The following is a 24,574-nucleotide window of genomic DNA, read 5'->3' as shown; positions in this document are numbered from 1 at the left end:
TTTAGATCAGATGTTAGGAAGAAATACTGTATTCAGAGTGCAGTGAGGAACTGGCATTGCTGCCCAGAGAGCTGTATATCCCTGGAGGTATTCAAGGCCAGGTTGGATGGAGTCCTGGGCAGCCTGAGCTGGTGGGAAGCAAACAGTCCATTGCAGGGTGTTCGAGTTTTTATGATTATAATATTATAAGATATTTAAGGTCCCTTCCAACCCAAACCATTCTATGAAACTGTAGTAAAATTATCTGCATGCTAGAGATCCACAGAATACAGATACATACCTGAAACCAAGGTTGTCTTTAATTTTGTATGTTGAGAAATTTGTCTGATTTTAACAGCAATACTGAATTGCTCTTTGAGCTAATGCTGCAAAACTCCAATCTCATTACCAATAGTATTTTTTTTTTTTTTTAAGAGCTAGGTAAAGAAAATCACTGTAGCCTCCTGCTCTTCATATGTACGTTCTGAGTGAGATATTTCTCTCCAGAAAACCTTGTGAAAGGATTCATTGGTAAAGATCCAATTGCAAAATCTTAGTCTACAGTAGTGGTGGTGTCTTTCAACACAGAAAATAAGTGCAAAGTGCATGTAAGCATTAAGTCCGTACTGGTAGTGCTACCTCCCTGTCATATATTTTCACTTGTCAAATATTATTACTTGTTTCAGCATTACTTTTCACTTTCCATACTATGAGGTTTATCTATGCTTGTTATCTCTTCAGTCATCTGGCAGATTTTATTTTCCAGTAGCCAAAATTTCCATGGTATCTCTGCAATCTTTGCCCAAATTCCTTTGTTTCACCCCAATTTTACCAGTCCCAGTGTGTTCATCAAATATTAGTAGCCATCTATCACATCTTTTCTGTCTTAGCCAAACTTTATATACAACTCTTTCATTACAACACATGGAAAAAGGAAAGACAGATGAACCGTATCCGATTATTTCTGCATGAATAAGGTTTTCTTAGCTAAACAGAGAGCCTTTTTATGTGAAATAAAAAACAGAAGAACTTGCAGATTATTGGCCCATGTAACTATATTTATGAAGTTTCCTAAACGTCCATTATTGACTGACTTGTCTGTGTTGTAGTGTTGTTGCATTTTATTATGTACATACGTACTTGGGAGTCTTTGTAAAATACAGATTAATGAACCATTAAGATAAATATTTGCAAACAGTTTTAAACTCATATGATTGCTCTGGTTGCATAACTACTCATTCTTTTTGTTTAAAAAAGAGAAAATTCCACTGGAGTGGATCTCTATTTGAAAGTTGTCATTTTTTTTCTTTTTTTAAGCTTATAATAAGGTGTTAACAGTACTTCAGAGTCATCCTAGTGCTATACATTGTGTGTTCCTAGGCTTTCAAATTTTTTGGTTTTACATCACAAACTTAAAAATATATATATAGTAATTGAAAATTCAACCTATTCTAGTCCTGTTTGCTGAGTTTCGGTCTGGAGCAAAATGTTTCTGGTTGAGTTACAAACCTCTGAAAATAGGGGTTTATAATGGAAACACTGATACTACTTTAGCTACAGTGGCACTAGCAAAGCAGTATAATATACACTAGAAATAGAAAACAAGATTAGAGATGACGTTTAGGACATGAGGAAAAATAACAGTGTTCTGTTCCTTTCCACAGCCTGAAAAAGACCTTCTGGTCTAAGTATCATCTTTAATCCTATTTTCCATTCCTATCATATATTCAATTAACCTATTTTTAAATTATTATTGACAGCAATTAGTCACATTTTCAAGTACCAACTCAAATTCTGTGCTCCCCAGCTACTGTCATGGTGATGGGGAAAGGGATAGTGAGACTGGACACTTTGTAATATATATGTATGAAAGAGTCAGTCCTGAAGCTTGCCAGATCCTGTTCCTACCAGTTGCAATGATAAATCCGTTATAGAAAGTCCTTCACTTGCACCAGAACAAGGAGCTGCAGGGTTGTGCTGATATGCAAATCACTTTTTCTAATGGCAAACTGAATGTTTGCAATTAAATAGAGTTATCCTGGTACCTCTAGAAGGTAGAGGTACCTCTATGTATGTCACTCACATACAGAGACTCAGTGTTTTCTCATAGAAATAACTAAACTCTCAAAGTAAGTTTTATAGTTCTCAGTATTTAATTGTACTTCTTTCCTTAGTCAACTTCCAACACACAATTATTTGTGTTCCCTATTTCTTGCACTGCATCATGCAGACTTGATGTCTACTGTGGTGCTACAGTGTTGCTTTGCTAGGATCTTGCAAGCTCCATTCTCAATGTGGAGTAAAAAAGGGACAATAAATAAAGAAATTACTACTGCAGAACAAATGTAACTGCAATTACTTCTTATACCCACCAGGGTAATATCAATAAGAAATAAATATCCTTGGGAAGATCAGACAGAATAAATCTATCCTGTTTATGTGACTAGAATGGATAAGGTAGAAAGTAGTACTTATTTAAATTGCATTTTCAGTGCTTATCAATTCGTACTGCTGTAATAATAGTAGACAAAGCTACAGGTAGCTACTGCCTGTTATCCAAGAAAGATGCACTTTCAAAGACAGCAATGGGGGCGGATTAATTGCTGAAGCAACTGCTTGTGGAAGATGCTTTGTTCCAGTATTGTGAAAGCTGATATTAATGTAGAGATAAATGTAACCTAGTCTGTTCCATAGATTATAATAATGTATATTTTGTTTGTATAAACAGTGTCGTCTTGGCAGATAATCTGCAGCCAACAGAGTTAGCTACTAAATGGTCATGGAAATACGATTTGAATTGCTCTCCATACTGCTGGTAAGTGGCCAGAAAAACAATTCATATCTAATATAATCAATGGATTTAGTTTCTGTGGAAAAGAAATAGAAAGACTTGTTTATTTGTGTAGACCTTTTAGATTTTAATGTTCAGAAGAAGAGATCAATAATAGTTACTCTCTAATGATACATCTTAGAGGCTATTCTGGCTTCCCCAGAAAACGTAGAATATGAATGATTTGATAAAGTCGAATTTTCATGCTAATTTTTCAATGAGATTTTGACTTCAATTATGTGCACAATACTTTATTCAACTTCACTGTGTTGTTTGTAGATAGAGGAAAATATCTTTCTTTAATTCTTAGGAAATATAAATGCTCTTTTTAAAATGTTCTTTCTAGTGGCTACATTTCTCACTGAACAGTACTTTCTGCACAAGCCAAATGTGTGATATAGTCATTTGAAAAAAGTAGACTGATATTTTGAAATTGCTTTAGTTACTGAAGCTGCTGTGGCAGACTGGTAACCACAGTACTTGTTCATGGGCAACAACTGGGAGACAGAATGTTCTTCCAGAAACATGCTCTTGGTCATACAGAGTTGCAAATGTGAGATGTGAAGAATGGTTGGAACAAAGGTCTATGTTGGGAAGGCAGAACCCTCCTCTTCAGTATTTAATTGTGCTAATGGCTGCACATGGAGTGCTGAATTATTCCAGGAAACATTCTGAACCTACCTGATACGTCAGAATACTTGTCACACCAGTCATCATATTTTACTTGTGACGGTCTCCAGTCACACTCCTGACCTGCAGGGACAGAACAGGAGTTTTTGAGAAAACATTTTCTAGATACAGAAGCCAAAAGGAACTCTGTTGAAACAGTTCAAGGCAGCGAGAGGGCAATTCATGGTTATTTCATTGGATTCAGACACAATGTGATCCAATGTTACTCTGGTTTAAATGCTTACATGAGTTTCTACAACAAAGAACAGTTTAAGTAAAACAGACTTCATTTTTTTGATTTTATTGCAACTTTCATTAGAGTGCACAGGTAATTCTATCCCAGCTAACTTGAGATGATTACTGTGGTATACCGTTGGGCAGACTGGAGGAATGCAAAGCAAAAATTACAGCTGCTGGGAATAGATCTGCAGCTTTCAAGATCACATCAACCATCTGAGTCCTTCATCTTCTCAGAACCCGAGAAATCTTGTCTATGTGCTCCAGCACAGGTAAATAACCTTTAAATAACCTTGGAAATACTGTGGCAGCAGGTTTGTTAAATCACTGCTAGGTCTTTTTGCTTTTTTGCTCTTCTGCTGTTCTATATTGTCAGAGGCAGCAGGAAATTAACTATAATGACAACGTGCTAAGGAAAAGGCATGGCGAAGTTTGCCTAGTTTCAACCCTAGTTCTGATTTTCCAACAAACTTAAATCTGAAATTCACTGGTGGCAAATCAGACAGAGCCAAGCATCCTACTGACAACACTTCCTAAAGCACAGACAAGCCAAAGCTGTGAGTTTTATCTAGCCCTACGTCTGACTTATCCAATTCTAGCAAAGCTTCATGCTTTCCTGCTACCTTTCTTTCTCTGAAAGTCAAAGTTATTATTTCCTAGTGTTTTATTTCCTTTGTGAGTACTACAGAGACATGGTAGTGAAAGCTCAATCACAGTGTGCATATGCAGACTTTGAATTATCTCATTTCAACAGCACGCCCTGTGCTGCGTCATATTGCCCATAAAAGGCAATAGGAAGAATGTTGCAGTGCTGACTTGCAAAGATTTACAGCAACGTTCTTATGTGCTAACCTTTTACTTACGCTAATCAGAAGCTACTTGAAATCATTGAAATGTTGTGCTAATGTTACAGTAACACTAAAAAGAATCCAGAAACTAATCACTGTATTTCTTCCCAAACTTGGTAGACTTGCTGGCTGGAGTTGTTGACTGTACAGACTTGCGTTGGCTGATGGTCTGTTTTCACTTTAGACTCATGTTGGCCAATTCCCCTCCTTGGTGAACTTTTATCTTAGTCATCTTAGGAAGCAGCACTACTGGGAAGTGGCAGGAATACTTCTGCTAGTGATGATGAAGATTCATGTCAGTACGATACTGCTGAGAATTCAGAGCACACCTGCACAAATAACTGTCGTATTGTTTTCTTGTGGTCCTTTTGGATCAGTCTTTAAAGCTGACCATCAACTAATACATTCCTAAGTTACCCCGACTCAAGTGGAAGCTCCTAAGAGACAGGAGTCAGTTCCTTGCTGCTTTGCCTCTCTCACTTTCTGTGCCTGAGTGCCTTTCTCTATTTCACCCTGGAACAGATATTTGAATCACAGTTTCACAGATGCCAGGGAGTGCCTTAGCCAGCACAAACAGGTTGGCAGCATTTCTTTATCTGGGTCAGTGACTCTTTAGCAATTCAGATCAGGTTAAAACACCCTTAACAGGAAAAGAGCCTGTCTGTCAGTTCAGGACCCATAACCAGGTGCCTGGGGCACCCAGCTGGGAAGGAAGCTCTTGCTCTAACTGAGAAGAATGAACTGATTATTATGAAGTCCTATCCCACCTCATCAGACATGAGACTCCGTAAGCTAAGGCCCTGGGAAAACAAATACAGAAGGACCAAAGCCCCTTTCCATTCATTTTAATCTCATTTCTTAGCCCTTTCTTTTGATACCATTGTCTAGAAATCTAAATCTCTGCACAAATTCTTGAGGAAACTGTCTTTAGCAAGGACAGGTTACAAGCTGCATGCTATGATGCTGACCTCAAGTATGTTTTGGTAGAGGTTGCTGATAGGCTTTCTCATGTTCCCTCTGTGCTGCTCGTTGCAAAAGGAGGGGTTTTCTCTTTGGTATTAGTAAAAGACCTCTCTGATTTGCAAGTTAAACAAGTGAAAAATGAAATTTAAAAAAGCTTGACATATTCTGCCAGACACAAATGCACAGCTACACTGGGATCTTGCAGTATTTTGATCAGAAGTAAGTTATAGCCTTACACTTTAACTCTTAGAGTGAAACTGGTTTACTGCTATTGTATATTCAGAATGTTGCATAAGACAGACGCTGTGACGCACGTGGCTACTGGGCCATGCCAGACCCTGTAGTCTGGCCTTAGTTTCTCTGTGAACATCTGTTAGGGAAAATCAGTGACTTTTATTCATTTTTAAAGTGTATTAATGATAGTAATATTATACTGTAGTAAAGGTTATTTTGCCTAACTTTTAAATATTCAATGAAGATTCAATATATTGTCTTAATAAAGACATTTTCACAGTAACAATTAGCAGGTTTTTAGTGTCTGCTGTGGTAACTGCAACAGTGGGTAAGGGCTGACTTGTCACATTTGTTAATGTAGAAGGTAGCATATAGAGCTGCCACCTTGGTTGGGGTTAGTCTCAGGGTGTTCGCTGAATAGCTGAGAGCTCAGCTGTGCCAAGTAGATGAGCACTGTGACAGTCTCCATGCTAATGTGTCTGCAGGAATTTGCGCAGGGGAAGCAAGGCACTGATGAGAGTAGCAGAATAAATCAAAATGTGAAAGCAATTGCAGTCAAATGTTGCACCCAAGCAGGCAGTGACTGACGTGCTGTTTGGAAATAGGTTGGCTTACCTGTCAGCATGGCATTTTCCTTTGGTTGCTAGAGAATAATGTTATCTGAGGATAAAACGTAAGGAGCACAGATGGCTGCTACACAGGCTCGATCCTCTAAACTCTTATCGCAGCTAATTATTCCACTGACGTAAATGGAACCACTCCTTTGAATAAGATCTGTTACATTCTCTAATTCTTTTACTACTGAAATACAGTTCTTTTTTGCATTCTGTGTGTAAATGTCTGCGCACTTTTAAAAAAACATAATGTTATTTGGGAGACAAACTTTATTTCATGCCTGACAGTCACTGGGACCAAAGTCATTGGTCAAGACTGTAGGATACAAATATACAGCTCTGCAGTTTCTAAACAAAGAGATACATATTCTGATTTTATTTATTTTCTTTGTCTAGTAACTACAAGCTTGGAGTCCTCTGCCTGACCAGCATTTAATGCTCCCCTTTATTTTTTTATCCAGTCACTGAAGACTTGCAGAGCAAGAGGCAGAGTCTACCTTGTTAAACAAGAGTAATACAAAGAAAACTGATTAAAATTTAGAATCAAACATTATTTCTTCTTAACTGTTCCAAATCACTTTATGTACTATGGTGAAGGTCACTTATTCTTTTTTGAAATATTGATTGAATGAGTGTGAACCATTTTTATGGATGTTATTTTTGTTGTCAGGCAAGCCTCTATGCTCTGAGGATAGAACAGAGGAGCGCTCAGTTTGAGGTGTTTTCCTTACCTTCACTGCAGAAACAGCCTGACTGACACCGGGAACATGGCAATCGAAATAAGAGTAAGTTGCCTTTGGAAATCTTGCAGCCAAGACATGACTTGAATGTGTAAATTTATAATGTCACTGCCATGCTACGTCACTTTGTAATTTCAGCATGGCAGCTTCTTCTTGCCTGATTCCTCTTTCACACCAGCTGTCCCTCCTGGAGGTGATGTCATTACCTGTGATGGTGAATGTCACTATCTGTGTATCTCCAGATGCAGAGATAATTTATCTTACCCATCCTCTTTACCACATTTCTACAAGAACCATTCCCCTTTCTGGCTTAATGCCATCGCTTTTAAAAACCACCATATCCTCAGTGATGCAGGACAATTCCCCTTGTCTATTTATTGTCCCAAAAACTTAACATGTCCCTCAGTCCCCATAATTTCCCACTAGCTCTCTCCTTGCCTTTCTTTTCCTCCTCCTCTTCCTGGTTCTTTTGGCTCCACGCTTCCATCTGTCCCTGTGGCTTTTCCTCCTGTTTCACCATCCTGTCTGTTCATCAGCGATCCTTAGCAAAGGGATACTGGGAATGCCGGGAAAATAATGCGGTAAAATGAACTCTCACTATTTACACTGGTTTCCAACTCATTCTTTTAACAGGCATATGGTGTTAATCTAAACTGTCCAACACATTAGTGGGAGGGAAGTCACACCCAGAGGATTATTAAAACATTTTATCTGGCAGATGCCACCATATTTATTGATACGAAATCTCCCTTCCTCCATATAAGCCACTGAAACCTCCCTCTGAGAAGTTCTTTTGAATTAGTCATAGCTCTGTTAAAATATTTTGTTAAACTTCACCAAGTTCTGCTGTTGCTGGAGTCTGCATTCTTTTTTCAGGAAAAGTTATCGCTAAGGTCAATAGGATTTTAAAATAATGAATGACTTGTTTATTGTATTTGGCGAGTTGAATACATTATAACTTCATGTATAATTGCTGAAGGCTATATATATAAATGTATACACATATTTATATGTGTGCACACGTATGTTTGATTTTGAACTCCAAAATCTCTATTTTATATAAAATATTCCTAAAGAGAATACTTAAATTCAATTAATACTGACACATCAAAATACTATAAAGCAGGGCCAAAGTAAAGTATTTCTTGAATTAACTTTCAGATATTCCTGAAGCGTGTAATAATGTCGAGCCAAAACTGGAAAGCATTTATACAAAATTACAGGAGATATCTGAAGCAAAATTATCAAAGTTTCCTTATTTGTCTTTCAAAAATGCTCTTTTGAATTGGGTGTCCTACAGTTTTAATCAAACAACCAGAGCCAATACAAATAAAAATACACAGGGTCAAAGACAATTTAAAAAACATCCCTTTGGAAGGTAGAAGGAAGCTTTCTGTTTGGTTTTAGTTTCACAGAGGAAACTGCATTCAATTCAGTCAAGCACTGCGTTTTCAAAAATTTTGTGGTTCTGGCTTAATTCCACAAAGGAGAAAAGCTTGGAAGTTAAAGATCAAGACTCCAATATTTGGTCACGATATGACACAGTTAGGTAAAATTAAGGATGGTAACCCGTTGTGATAGAAGTGCGGAGGCGGTGATCTCTGACCCTGGATTTTCTTTCTTTTGCTGATGGAATCATAACAAATTCAGAACATGGATGAATTGGTTTTGCAGTTGTCTTTGCTTTTTCTTTTGGAAGCAGATAAGAAAAAGCCTTCTAGGAAGCCTGCACACGTTTGTTGGTAACTAAACTTTTGCTGATGATTTTATGCTTCTCAGATAGGTACTAGACGTAACTGCTCTTTCCTGGTGACCTGTTCGGTGTCCTTTGTTTCTGCGGGTTCTTATGAGCAGCCTTTTTTTTCAGCTGGCTGGCACAGGACCGTGGCCATCATATCCAGTGACATGTAGTACAGAGGTATGTTGTCCTTCCTGTAATGAGCTCAGAAAATGAGAAACAGTGAGGAAACATCTTTCTTTAATAACTCTGTTGATAGAGCTTGGGAAAGTGGGCAAGTTTTAGGATCAGAGCCAGCAAGATTTAGTGCAATTTTCTGTAGTAAGGCAAGTCAATAGATATGCAGAAAAGAACTTCTGGGGAGAAGAAAAATCACACATGTTGCTTCATCTTATAGGTTAAAAATTTTCCATTGCCATCTGTTCTTTAAAGGGAAAATTGGATTTTGTGAGAATATTTTTTCCAGAAAAAAGTATCTGCTTTCTGTAGAAAATCAGGGCTATTCATCAGAAAGCCAAACACCTGCAAGCCAAATATTTCTGGCTGAAAGTACCAATGTGGAGTGCTGCTGCTGCACCTCTTGGGAGGATGGCAGTTTGGTGCTTCATTTCCATGCTCTTTGTTACCAGACTCACAAGTGCCACATCTTTGTTGCTTTATAGGACTGCGTTCAAGTAGGGACAGGAGTTTATGTGGCCAAATGGCTGAAGGAGAATCTGGATGTGAGCTGATTTCTCCCTCTTCTCCACGTGCAAGACTTAGGGCTCATGCACAGGCAGGCTGGGGCAGCATGGATGCTCGGGCGAGCCAGGACTCCAGGATCAGGTGAAGGAGGATTCTCATTCCAATGCAACACCACAGAAAGCAGAGATGTCCTGAAGCACCTAACCCTACCATTTGCAAAACTAGGTAAGTACTTCTGAGTGGGAGTTATCAGATGGAACCTCTGTTATCTTGCCATTACAACAAGAATTCCCTTGAGCTATTCCAATTTAAAATAAATTAATAAGCTCTAACAGCATTTGGAAAGCAATGGGTCTGATTAGTCTGTTTAAACTCCAAGAGGTGTACTGACACTGGGTTACCTAGAGCTGGAGCTTCATAATGCATGGAACCTTGGTCAATTGTTCTAACAATTATTTATTTTTTTGAGAATTGTATTTTGGTTTTGGTCAAATCTAGATTAAAAAAAAAAAATGTTGGCAAAACAAAAAATAATTATCATCAGGAAAAGTATCTTTTTTGTTCAGCTTCAAAGAACAGCTTTATTTTTGGTCTTGGGCCATTTCACACATTTTAAAGCTTTTTTCTTTTTAAATCTAGGCCAAATTTAAAATGGACAGCTAAAAGTCTTTGTTTTGAAATTGAAGTGTTTTGGCAGTTCTAGAATTAAATGCTCCATTTTGAAAATACTAAAATGAAGTGTTTTGACATTTCATTTTTCTTTCTCTGCATTGTTTCATCTGGATCTATTTGTTAGATTCCATTCAAATTCAGGAGGAGTCCCAGTGCCTCTGAAATGCCTCTGTGTGGTAGATTTATTATTTGTCAGAAAGCAATGAGTCATTAAGCTCTGCATCAGTTCAACATTAAATAACAGGAGAGGATGTTTAATAGGGAATTGATTGTATACAGCTACATTTCTCCCTCATAATTAGTGCTTTAAGGGCGAGAACCCAGCCGTGTGGAGCCACTGCAGGAAGGACACAGCTTTCACCCATCTGGCAGAAGAGGTGGCGGACAGTCCCCAGATCCTTCAGCTGATGCTGTTTTCTCCTCTCCTTCAAGTAAGTCAGCCTTCTTCCTCCCTGAGTGTTAATGTAAACTGTATGCCTTGCTCCAGTGTTTCTGTAGCTGTTAGCTAGAATGAATAGACAAAAAGAATGAAAAACTTAGTTTTCTTAATTTTGTGGTTGCTGGTTTTGAACATTCAAAGAGCTGGGATGACCTCATAAGAATAGCTGTAAATTATGATGAAGTTGTAGTCTGAGAAGTGTAGATTGATAAAGATTGAAGAGCAGTCCTGCAGACTTCCTTGGTGCTGCTCACACTGAGTAATCAGAAAATGACCCCTGGGGGGGAGAGGCACGGGGAGGACAAAAAATGTGCTAAGTAATGCTAGTGACACCCAGGCAGTACTGAAGTTTCTCAGACACAAGGCAGGATGCTCCATGTACTTCTTCCTCCTGTCTGGAAAGATATGGTCTAGTTTTAGGAGGCATGCAGTGGAAATTCATGTATATTCAGTCAAGGAGGAAACTCGAGGAGTACTCATTCTATAGTGACTCTTGAGAAGGCTTTCAAGGAATAATCTTTGATAAATGTTAGTATATGAAGTTATTGCTCTTCTGATTTACTGCCTTTCTTCTGTCTTTTCTCATTAATGAAGATTGAAGTAGGGTATACTCCAACTTGTTTAAATATTTCTAAAAGCTATTCACCTGCATTGGAAGTAAGCAGCTGGCATACCAACAGTTTTCTCTTTTCAGGCTGCTCAACTTCTTCAGGGCTATTCACAGCTTGCACTTTACTAAGGTCGTTGGTATCACTGTTACACTTTTTCTGTATTACATGAGGATCGAGTTCCAGTAGTTAACAAGTCAAAAAATATTCCTGTGGGTGGGAGAGGAACTAGGTAGATGAGTGCATTCCACGTGTCCTCTTTATTTCTGGAATTACTGCTCTCATCTGTGTGAGAAATAATTGTGAAAAAAATAGGCCTGACCTGCAGTACCCCCAAATCCCAAAGAAATGCTTTTGCAGGCTGTACTCTGACTGTTCCACTCCACTTTGGCCAAAGCACGATGAGATCTCAACTGCTGGCTGCTGCTCAATGGATACTAAATAGTCTCTGGGCCAAAAGTTGCACTACTGTAATTAGGAAAAATTCCTATAAAATCAGTTCCTCAACATCTATTCTCTTGAAATTCAAAGACAGGTTTGGCCCACCACATGGGCTGAGTTCCACTGAAAGCCAGGGGCTGCATTCTGCTCTGAGTTATTGTGAAGTAGAGGAGAATTAACTCCTTTGGTTTTAATTGGCTTCAGACTGCGGATCTCATACTGACATAACTGTGCTGACCTCAGTGGAATTGATCCTAATTTATGCCACTGTAACTGAGATTGCAACGTGCATTGTTTAAATTCTGTTGAGTGCGTCTTCTTTCAGGATGGAAACTATTTGCAAACTATACAAGCTCTTTCCTAAGATTGAGGCTTGTCATATCTGAGATTTTTGGTGGGGCAAGGGTGTGGGGATAAGGATATAAAGCACACTTTGTGTTTAGTGCTACCTTGTACACTTTGAATCCCACAGTGTCCTGCAGAATTATCACTGCCTCCTTAGGAGACTAGAGAACTCCTGTCCTCTCATCCTAATATAAAGAATGTTCTAGCTCTGCAATCACCCTAAAGGAGGCAGGGGAACACCTTTAGGAACTTAAAATGCCAACATGTAGTGGATATATTCATTTTTTTTTCATATATGGGGTTTTTTGCTAATTGATTTTTTTAATTTTTTTTTTTTTTGCAGCTTCTGTTTTTCCCAGTGTTACACATTACATTTCTGAAGCATATGATGAATGGGATGCTGTGCAGCTGAAAAATCACACATCTCAAATGGCTCAGTTGGCTCTCCCATACTAAGCTGACTGCCTGAGTTGCAGCTCTCTGACAAGGGGAATGGTTGCTTTACTCTCAAAATACGGTAAGTCTTAAATATAACATAAAGGAGCCTTCACGTTGCAAGAATAAACACACATGCATATATATACACACACGTGTGTGTGTGTGTGTGTGTGTATATATATATATATATATATATATATATATATATATATATATATATACAAACATGAAAAGCAACTCTGTCTTCCTTTTCTTGCACTGGAAATACTGTTTTTCAGGCTGACTTCTTCCCCTGTTAGCAATGAAATTTGGCCCGGAATCCCAGCACGCCACAAGAAATCAAGCTGTAACCACATTAAGCATGACTGGCAGGACAAGGTTATAGCATGTAACACTATGCTATAGTGACCTGTTACAGAGTTAGAGGCTAGGAGGTGTGACGCTGGGTCAGATAACCTTACTGCAAATGAAGCACAAAGCAAAGCTCAAAGCAGCTTTGGTTGTTTACTCTTTCAAGAAGCATTTAGTGAGAATTTCTTATTTTGAAAGCATATTTTGAAAACTTCAGCTGCAGGGCTTGTAAGTTACCTTCCAGAATCAAGCTATGTACCTATGGCATACTCCTACTTATTTTACACTGTTTTAAAAAGATTTTCTAAAACCTCCTGTACAAAATGACTGCTGAAATTAGGCTGTCAAAGGCAGAGATGTTTGGCTGTGGTGAACTACAGCACTGCATCACCCTGCCAGTAACACTGTAGGGGTGGTGGATCTTTCCTGTGAGGAGACTTCTCAGCAAGAAGTTAGGCATTCTCTTAAGAGAAAAAGATGCAGGTGAATTCTTTACATTATCAATGAACTTTCTTCAACTCTGTATTTGAAATACTGATATATATATATATATATACGAGTGTGCATATGTATATATGTGTGTGTATATATATATATGTATATACATATATATGTAGAATATATGGAATATAGAATGCATATATATGGAATATAGAATGCATATATGTAAAATATAGACTATAGATATATAAGTATCTAGAATATAGAATATATATATGTAGAATATAGAATATATAGATATATATAGAATATAGACTATAGATATATATGTAGAATATAGAATATATATAGAATATATGTAGAATATAGAATATATATATATAGAATGTAGAATATAAATAAAGAATATAGAATATATATCTATGTAAAATAAAGAATATAGATATATGTAGAATATAGAATATAGAGATATATATGTAGAATATAGAATATAGATATATATGTAGTATATAGAATATAGAGAGAGAATATAAAATATATATATTGAATATAGAATACATATATGTAGAATATAGAATATATAAATATACATAGAATATGCCTATATATATATATTCTATATTCTACATATATATATTCTATATAGATATATTCTATATTCTACATATATGTATTCTATATTCTATATATGTATCTATATTCTATTTATATAACTATATTCTATATTCTACATATATATATCTACATTCTATATTCTATATTCTATGGACAAATATATGTAGAATATAGAATATATATATATAGAATACAGATATATGTAAAATATAGATATGTGTAGAATATAGAATACATATATGTATAGAATAAAGAATAGATATATATGTAGAATACAGAATATATATGTAGAATATAGAATATAGAAATATATTCTATATTCTACATGTATCTATGTTCTATATTCTATATATCTATATTCTACATATATATATTCAATATTCCATATATATTCTCTCTCTCTCTATATATATGTATAATCTACATGCATATGTCTATATTCTATATCTATATATTCTATATTCTACATATATATCTACATTCTATATTCTACACATATGCAGAATATAGAATGTAGATATATATATGTAGAATATATAGATATAGATATAGAGAGAACATAGAATATAGAATATATATAGAATAGATTTATGTAGAATATAGAATACAGATATGTAGAATATAGAACACATATATGTATAGAATATAGAATACATATATATGTAGAATATATAAATATATATAGAATATATCTATATATTCTACATATATGTATTCAATATTCTATATATATATTCTACATATATATATTCAATATTCCATATATATTCTATATATATATCTATATTCTACATATATCTATATACTATATTCTATATATTCTATATTCTACATATATCTATTCTATATATATATTCTACATACATATATGTAGAATATAAAATATAGTTATATATATGTAGAATATAGATATATATATGTAGAATATAGAATATATAGAAATGTAGAATATAGAATAAATAAATATATATAGAATATATCTATATTCTATATCCTACATATATGTGTTCAATATTCTACATATATTCTATATATATCTATATTCTACAGATATCTATATACTATATTCTACATATATGTATGTAGAATATATATGTAGAATAGATATCTGTAGAATATAGATATATATAGAATATAGAAATATATATAAGATATACAATATAGATATATGTAGGATATAGAATATATATAAATATATATAGAATATAGAATATATATATAGAATGTAGAATATAAATAAAGAATATAGAATATATATCTATGTAAAATAAAGAATATAGATATATGTAGAATATAGAATATAGAGATATTCTATATTCTATATATATATATTCTACATTCTACATATATCTATATTCTACATACATATATCTATAGTTTATATATTCTATATTCTACATATATATCTATATTCTACATATATGTATATGTATCTACATATCTATGTATCTACATATATGTAGAATGTAGAATATAGAATACATATATGTAGAATATAGAATATATAGATATAGAATATTTAGATATGTAGAATATAGAATATATAAATATATATAGAATATATAGAATATATATATCTATATTCTATATTCTACATATATTCTATATTTTATATATATATTCTACATATATATCTATATTCTATATATCTATATTCTACATATATATGTAGTCTATATTCTACATATATATATATTCTATATTCAATATATATATTTTATATTCTATATGTATATATATTGTATTCTATATACTACACATATATCTATATTCTATATTCTACATATATATATCTATATTCTACATATATAGAACATAGATGTAAGTAGAATATAAAATATATAGATATCAAATATAGAATATATATATATAGAATAGATATATATATAAAATATAGTATATAGATATATATGTAGAATATAGATATATATAGAATATAGAATACATAAGATTTCTTTATTTTGAGACCTTATTTATTTGTCTTTCCTTTCATAATTTCAAATTTCACTTACTCCTTAGGGCTGCCCAAGAGGAACTGCCAATTTAATGTGACTCTGGTGGGAATTTGCTCGGTGTTTCAAGGTAGGGTAAGCAAGAGCCTGGTATTAAAATAGACACAAGACATAGAACATAAATCAGCCTCCAGAATCACACTGAAGCACTATACAAACTTTCATGTCTGAAGTGGCATATTAGAAGGGTGCACTGTTCCTTTCTTCAGTGTAAACTGGAAAGGGAAAGAACTTTTCAAGACAACCAGAACTGGGTCTGTAAAAGGTCTTGTGTGTCCCATCCCTTTACCAGTGGTGAACGTGTTCTAAAGAAGCTCACTCACCTACAGCAGCTTTGCCGTTGTCCACATCTTTGCGTGACATCACTTGTAATTTATGTCACTGTAAGGAGAGGCAATCTAAATCTCTCACCCCACATGCAGCTGGAAAATATTTCAGATTTTTGGAAGACATTACTGAAGCCAATGAAAAGATAACCTTTTGACATTTCTAAGTTTTTGTTCACACAAGTTGGGTAAGGTCTAAGGACAATTAGAATTTAAGTGCTTAAAAGGTCAGTACTGTAGCCTTCCTTCAGTAATACAATCCAGAGCCATACACTGGGCATACGTATCACACCATTATCAGCAGCACACTGTACAGGAAAGTACTTTGATTTAGCATACTCATTAGGAAGCTGTGTATGGCCTCAGCAGGACAGAGGTAGCAGAAGCACTGTCTCTTCCTGGGGTGCAGAGTACCCTGGGATTACTGAATGCCAATCCTTGCAAGCACTTCTAGATGAGCAGGAGTTTGAAGTATTTTCTGTATCCTAAAAAGCTTAAGATGCTGTCAGTATAAGTGGTCATTTAATGCCTATGCTGGGGCAGTCCTGACATATCTACCTCATTTCTGATTGATGCCAGCCCAGCCTGTATTTAAACCTCAGTAAAGGAGCACCATAGCTTCCCAAAGAGCAAGATGAGTCTATCATGGCTCTTAGCATTAGAAAATTTTTCCTAATGTCCAGTATGAGTTCTTCTTGCTGTCAGTTATTTTACTATCAATCACTTCTCTCATTATCCTCCAAGCATATGGAGATGGAATTTAGGAGTCTATTTATTTGTGTGCAGACTCTTATCTCTGTCATCTCTTCTCTACTTTAATTATCTTCAGTTATTCAGTCTTGCCTTTTCACTTGTACTTACTTTCTACATGTTTGGTCCTTCTCGGAGCTCTTATCTAATAGCACACTCACTTGCCACTTCATATCTGTCTGCAGGACATGCTCTACACTGGACCCGAGGCCCTACCAGTGCCAGCCCTTAAGGCTGACATGTAGTTCTTTCAGTCTCTCTAGTAGGACCACTTTCAGCAGAGGTGCCAATGTCTACAGTAAGAGAAGCCAGGCATTTAGTTGGCATAAATTGGTTCGACATCTTAAGTCTATCAACAGTGACTCACATGAACTGAGCATGGTGAACCTACCAGGTTTACAAATACCCTGGCATTAAAACATCCAAGCCTCCTGATCTGTTTCAGTCCAAGTGCTGCTTTTGCCAACTGAAGGTTGGAACTGTACCATCTCTCGTGGATTTGTGTCTGTAAATCTAAACCTGCCATGCTGTTGTGATGGATATAAACCTTTAGTTTATGAATGCTTGCATAATTTATACAAATTATTTAACCAGAAGCAATTGCTGCAAGAAGTAGTACTAAAATCATATTAAATCCTCATCCTGCTCTATTTTTTTTTAATTGTTTAAAACTCTTTGCTTAAAAGGTTGTAATTAATTATTTCAGTATTATCAAAATGCTCTGACAATGTATTATATTCAGTGTCATCAGCTCTGATTAACTCTAAAAACATTTCTTTGATTTGAGACATTGCAAAGCATCCATAGAGGTATCCCAACAAACAATGTAATTCAGGTTTACATATAGCACAACTGATTTCACAGATATACCAATTAAAAATTAACAAATGAAACCCGAGCAAATAATGCAAATTAACAATACTTTTAAAAGCAAAAATGTTTTAAGAATAAAATTTGAATAGCATCTTTTCTACTCTTACCATTTTTTGTTGTTGTTGTTGTTCGTTGTTCTGCTGAACTTCAGGATGAAGCTTGATTGTGGGGGAAGAGAATGGATTTCTTTCACATATGAAAGTATTTACTTGATAAACCATATTATTCCATTTAAACTGTTCTTATTTTATCCAGCTTGGTCTCCAGATTTGTTGCTGCACGTTTTCATGTACACTTTGGTCATAAGATCGTTTCACACACTATACAGCAGAAATAGCATATTTCTTTCAATTCATGGAATTGAAAGATTTGAAAAGATTTTGAGACTGACCAACAGTATCATCTATGGCAGTCTATATGACAGTCTATCTTTGTTGCAGTCACAACTGAAGCCTTTAAGACTAGAAAGGATCATGGAATAATTATTCATATTATACTACATTTTACTAATAACAGGAAATACCCATTTCTGTTACTGTTGTTTGGGTGTGTTGGTAAATCCCCTGCCTTAGTATGGTATGGAGAAAAGACAACCTGATGGATAATTATTCACAATGGATATACAACAATGGAAACAAGGACACTGATGGAAACTGATGGACCCTATGTCAAAAGAGAAACAACAAACCCACAAAACAAAAAACAGCAACAATAAAACAAAACAAAACAAAACCCACAGCTGGCTGCAGGATGACAGCCAGCAAAATAATAGGTGAATTGTAAAGAACTCCATTCCCAAGGGGAAAAGTCAATGAAGAAAGGAAAAAAATAGAGAGGGAAAAGTGAAGACAAGCCAATGCTTACATTTCTTGTAAAATTAACAGAGAAATAACAACGGGAATTTTAGAACTGAGCATACAAAGGCTGATGAACAGTTAGTTTTAACTAGGATAGCTGACATTCAATATTCATGTTTGTATTTGTGCTATACCCTTCAAAAATAATGCGCTCATAAAATGGAGTGCCTCATTAAGTGTCCTTTGTTCACGCTTTCAGTCTTTTTCTTAAATCTTGACATAAACATGTTCCAGAATAGTGTGAACAAAGTGCCATCCTCAGGAGGACTACCATTTGTGGACAGGTTGTGCTGTGGACATTTTATTTCAGAAGCCAAGACCTTTTCTTACTCCCCTCAAGAACCTTTGTAAACACTTCTGCTTTCACATTTATAAAATGTATTTGTACATAATCTCCCAGACCTCTAAGATAAAAACATGTTTTGGGAATCAATTATATACACATTTTCACATATTTTTTTTCATTTTGAACTGAGCATTTGTACGTATCATAGATTGGTCGTTCTTCTCTGTCATTGAGTGATAATATGTCATAGGTAAAGGATTTTTGACAGTGCTTAAAGCAGAACTGTGATAAATAATGCAGCGCCAAGACTTCAGTATTAGCACAGTCAACAAACTCCTCAAAGTAAATGATAACATTTACATATTTTACCACCTGCTGACACCATGTTTCCATTTGTACTGACTTCAGTAGCAGACTATTTCTAAAGCCAGTCAGAAAGACTTCATTATTCTACTGTTTTTGAGCAGTCTGTGAAGTCCTCAAGCAACAGATTTTTGAAGCTAAAAGACTGGCATGGCTGGTACATTCTTAATATTCTTTTATATCCTGTAGTCAGCTACTGTTTACCATTGCTGCATGTAAATTACATATTGGGAAGTTACACCTTTACTTACACTCCTACTGCTCTATTCTGGAAAAAGACAATACAAAATAAAACACTACCAAACAACTTACTTACAAGCAAAACCTAGACAACGTTCACGCAAATTAATAAATAACAAGAAATGATCTTGTTAGCAAGGAAAGATTCTGAAAGCAAAATACTGAAAAATCAAGCAAAAGTAAAATAGAAGTTTCTGTCAAAGTGACTTGGCTACATTTTCCTTAGTTCTTGGCTAGAACATTTCCATTGATAGAGTTGCTAAGTACATTCTATTTACAAATATAAACACTTGATTTTGATCAGCAAAAATGCATCAGCACACTTGAACAGTGTCAATGATGACATAATTACACTCACAATTTCCTCTCTGTAATGATTTCTAAATGTCAGCAGTCATTTTTTGTCTAATTGTAGCTTGCATGTCAGCACTTCCTCTTAAAACAGCATGTTTCTCTCTGCTGGAATTTCACACCTCTCCACTCACTCACTCACTTCACCAGTGAAGATAATGCATATGATATAGGACTTCAGGGTATTTTCACTTCTGTGCTGTTCTACTATTTAACATCAAGCAGACAGAGTGAAGGTGTTTTTTGTTGTTTTTTTTTTCTTTCCAAATGCAGAGTTTAATCACCTAAGCTGTAAATAAGTATTTGATTTTAATGAACAAATCAAGTATTCATTTCTTTTGCCCCCTGCTGTGGCTGTGCTAATAACCTGTTTAAAAGCATGGGCGCGTGATAAAAATATTCTCAGTCATCTCTGTTTCATACTTACTTTCTAGAGGAGAAGGCTTATCCTGCAATGCCAGACAGCTTCCTGCTCAGTTCAGTGTTTAACAAACTGTGAAAGCAGGTGACCCTTTCTCTGCAAAGACAGTCTGCTTAACGATGTCACTGCTACTGTCTCATGCTATGGCCTAGAAAGTGACTTACGAAATGCAATTTTGCATGGTGCCAGGCCTCAAGATACCACAGCATAACAAATAGGTGCATCTGGAGTTCATCTCAGTGCTCTCTTCCTCTTTTCATAGATCACAGACCACGTCATCAGGTCTATGGAAGTGTATCACTTGTGCAGTGAACTGGAAGCTCTGCATTGAGGTTAGCAGCAAACATTTTCCACTCATCTGAACATACAATGGAATTGAAAATGGGGGCCAAAGAGGCCTCTTTCAGTCCCATTTGCTTACAAATCATTCGTGTCTCTGACGATGGTTAACTCTAGAGTTTTGGAGATAAAGCTCATATTTACTGGCCCACATATTATAAAAATAAGTAAAAAGCCATAAAGAACACATACTGAGAAAACAAGTCATGAAATAATTTTGAGGTATCTGATTAAAAAAAAAAAAGAGCACTGTTGAGAGCTTCTGGACAAACACATGCATCGACACCATTCATGTGTTTTAATGGGTCTCCAAAAGATGAATGTATAAATAACGTGTAGTTGGTGTCTGTGTGTACGTGCTTTTCTGAGGCCCATGATAATTTTAATTATTTTGATAATGTCTCTGTAACATTAGCATCGCAGTTGTGATACATGCACACTACTGCGTACATGCCCATAGGCACATGGTGATCATGTGTATATTCACACAAATGAATGTTGTTGACCTACTTCTACCATTCTGCTATTTATGCTGGGTTTTGTATTTTACACTTTCATTTTTTCCCTTTTTGATTAAGTTGGTACCTCAGGAATTTTCTGGAGCAGTTGGAAAGGACAATAATTTTTTTTTTAATAAGCATACCTTACCTGCTTGTGAGATGTGTCCATGAGTAGAGACTACCTGAAAGTAGGTGCTTCTAGGCCACCCCTCTTGGGCTGTGCCCAAGGACAGTTTCATTAAGGAAGCAAAGCAAACTAAAGAAACTAGCAACCAAGCAGTTAAGAGGCAAAGAAACCAAATTCTTTGAGCACTTACTTCCACAGAGAAAGTGAGTCCTGAAGATCTGACGTGAGGTATGCAGTGTGTGACGTTAACTTGTTTGTATCTTCCTTTGTGACAACAGGAACGAGTCGAGAACTAGCAATACTGAAAGGAAACAGACTGTAAGAGATGGACATAGAAAACAATGAGACACTCATCTAGAACTTTTTCCCTGCCCTTTCCCTTCCCATTTTTCATACTGGAGAGGAAAGGAAGAGAAAGTATATTTAATTTAAATTATGTGGGTATGCTCATAGAGAAGTTGGCTATATTGAAACTTTACCACAACATTTCTGGTCCTTAGAAGCAAGCTCCACTTCTGTGCACTGCACTACAAAAAACAACAACAACAAAATTACAAAAACAAAAAACAACAACAAAAAAACCCCGAACAGAGCAACACCTCCTTTCCTGAGCTAAAGCTAAATCAGGAAAAGGGAAGGGAAGGAAAGAGCCGTTCCTGGCAGTTCCAGGTGGCTTGTTGGAGTCAGTAAAAAGGATTTGCTTTAGGCTAATAAGGTAAAGAGGCTACTTGGAAGAGCAGGACCATCTGTTTCTGTAGAATAGCAAAAAAGTAGTTAAACATATCCACTTGACTGTTTGGATATATCTGTATACCTGCAGAAGACAATGTGAACACTACACTGAGTTACCTGAAGCTCAATTACCCTGGCTAGGCATTTTGGAGTTTATTGATAAGTCTCGGTGTTTATGGTTTGAACCTCAAGGCTGCAATGACCTATAAAAGGCAAAATACTTGTCATCATTTTAAGTACTCTTTCATTCCTCCTACCTCCACTTAAAAATGAGGAAATTTAGAAAAGGAAATGGAAAATTATTTTTCCATTTCAATGAATTAGAAGTATGGGATTATTTCATGTTACACATAGGAATTAAGTTTATGTTTGCCAACATTACAGACTTAAGCTTTCCTATATATTCAGACAAACAAATGATGCAGAGAGACAAACACATTGTTCATTTAGTGGCTGCTGGTGGTAGGTTCAGCCTGTAGGAGTACAGAAACTGTCCTCATATCAACAGAAACAGGTGTATGGCTTTTCAAAATAAGACTGTTACTTACTGTTACTGGCACACTATTCATGACTCAGACACGCCATACAGGGCACTGGCTTCTGCTGCATCTGAAGGTGCTTGACATCTCATAGAATCATGCCACAAGTTTTTCAAGTTTCCTCTCAGCAAATGATGCACATTATATTAGAGCTCACAAATGAAAACGTCAGTTGACTTGCTTGCTATGAACTTGAATTGAACCTCAACCTTAGAAGATAGGGCATATTAAAGCATAAAGACAGCTGAATGGTAACCATGACAACAATATTTCCAAAAAATCATACATAGACAACATTTATATATACCAGGTGGGATAACAGAATTTGTACATTTTGAATCATTTGTGTTACTTTTCACTAGCAACAACATAAGTTAGGCGGGTCTTTCCAGATACCCTTTTAATATACCTCTGATGCTTTTTGCTAATCTTACAAGGTCTATACAAAATCAACTTGGTCAAAACGTTTTAGATTTAGTTACAGTCTAAAAAACATTAAGTCTCAGTTTTAACTGTCTTTCTTTTGGCAAAACTTGGTGCTATTATTATTGGTTCCACTGAGCTGTTATAGTGCATGTAATATTTTCACATTTTTTGACAAAATACTGAAAATTTTTATTTGTTTCATGAAAATTGCTACCAGTTTTTCAAATATCTCACCGTATTAAGTAAGTGAGACAACAGTCTAGCTAAATGTCTGTTATTTTTTCCTTAGATTGAGCAAACATGGTTATTCCTTAGTTTGGACCTTTGTTGGCACTGAAGGAAAATACTTTTTGTTTCATTTTTGAAACCCATTTTAACCCAACGAAGTTGCCTTCTTAATCCCCTTTTCTCTAGCTAAATTGAGAAATACAGCTCTTTCCATCACTTTGGAAATAAAATATGTTTATTTGGAAACATCCTGCTAAAGGGGCATTTTCTAATCTGTAATTAATATCACAGATACTTTTGCTTCCTTCACAGTCCTCCAGTGAAAGGTTGTGCAGAGCAAGAAACTGAATTCTGCATGTCCTGTGGGACTACATGGGGAGCTACACACTCCTCTTTCATACACTGAATAAAAGTCAAATTCTTGTTTGCCAGTTTGTTCCCCACCCCCCGAGGTTTGAAAAGCTAAAGCTATAGGTGCAACACTGAGATCTGAATACTGATGATCAAGACTTCTCAGGTAATATCAAGATAAGGCCTGCAGTTGCTCTAGAATTCATATGGCATCTTTTCTTTCGATATCCCCTTTCCTTCTTTGGGGAAAGGAGGAATAGAATACCCTGTAAATATTATATCTCACACACCACTTTCTTTATCTTGCCCTTATTGCATGAATGGTACTATAAATTCACCATGAAAGAGTGCTATGGATACAAGTGCACATCATTAAGTCTCCTGGTACTGAGAAATTCAATAGCAGTAACAGCCTGGAGGCTTTAGTCAACAGAAGACCCATAGCAAAAGCAATATAGATTGGTCAAGCTGTTCTCTTGCTGTGACCCTCCCTCTGACTGCTTCAGCCCATGTGCTGGCCTGGGGCTCTCTAGGGACACGTGCTATTGCAATGGCAACAGTTTGTGCCTGATGCTGGCACCATGGAGCCTGCAGTCAGCTGTAACCGAAGGCTGTTCAAGCCATCTAGCAGAAATGCAGCCTGGAATTGGCCCTGACATAATAACGCTGGGTGCCACCAACACAATTAAATTGCAATTAAGCCTTCTTTCATCACTAGATAGCATCATCTTACTCATTCCATCTTACATGCCATTTGCACAAGAAAACTTGAAATTAAAAACAACGTTAGCTGAGATTTGCATTGCAGTGATGCTCTAAAATCTTGAGAGGGATGAGGTATCTATGAACAGCAACACATGCTAGGATGCCCTTTCCCCTTCCAACCAAGAGAGTAACTCCACATTGCACAGAACAAATCTAAACAGTTACCAGCATAGCTGTGGAAGGTATTGCCATGTCAGTGTGG

The 24,574-nt window shown here is 35.9% G+C and overlaps 1 protein-coding gene and 1 long non-coding RNA gene across 4 annotated transcripts in view; one reads left to right on the top strand and one right to left on the bottom strand.

Annotated features, from left to right (window-relative positions):
- The window catches only part of LOC107051845, a 101,083-nt gene that overhangs the window by 8,585 nt on the left and 67,924 nt on the right, over nt 1–24,574 (bottom strand). The window contains exons 8-16 of the long non-coding RNA XR_006930916.1: nt 21,522–22,811; nt 17,955–18,005; nt 16,222–16,320; nt 15,899–15,985; nt 11,294–11,465; nt 10,801–11,042; nt 8,912–10,713; nt 6,376–7,670; nt 3,491–3,562 (exon numbers count right to left, since the gene is read on the bottom strand). This is a non-coding gene — a long non-coding RNA (uncharacterized LOC107051845). The remainder of the gene's footprint in view (nt 1–3,490; nt 3,563–6,375; nt 7,671–8,911; nt 10,714–10,800; nt 11,043–11,293; nt 11,466–15,898; nt 15,986–16,221; nt 16,321–17,954; nt 18,006–21,521; nt 22,812–24,574) is intronic.
- LOC107051846 (insulin receptor substrate 1) overlaps nt 1–24,574 on the top strand; it is a 292,419-nt gene that overhangs the window by 264,225 nt on the left and 3,620 nt on the right. For 2 of the 3 annotated variants that reach the window (XR_006930913.1, XR_006930912.1), the window contains 8 exons: nt 2,708–2,794; nt 3,798–3,987; nt 7,045–7,159; nt 8,982–9,032; nt 9,515–9,761; nt 10,511–10,639; nt 12,385–12,558; nt 15,906–15,968. The gene's annotated coding sequence lies outside the window, so the exon portion shown is untranslated. Of the gene's footprint in view, nt 1–2,707; nt 2,795–3,797; nt 3,988–7,044; nt 7,160–8,893; nt 9,762–10,510; nt 10,640–12,384; nt 12,559–15,905; nt 15,969–24,574 lie in introns of all 3 variants that reach the window. The other variant, XR_006930914.1, reaches the window with a different exon arrangement.

Source organism: Gallus gallus, chromosome 9 (assembly GCF_016699485.2).
Source record: "Gallus gallus isolate bGalGal1 chromosome 9, bGalGal1.mat.broiler.GRCg7b, whole genome shotgun sequence".
Lineage (NCBI taxonomy): Eukaryota > Metazoa > Chordata > Aves > Galliformes > Phasianidae > Gallus > Gallus gallus.
The sequence above is the reverse complement of the archived record's forward strand: the minus strand, read 5'-3'. Positions and strand labels throughout refer to the sequence as shown.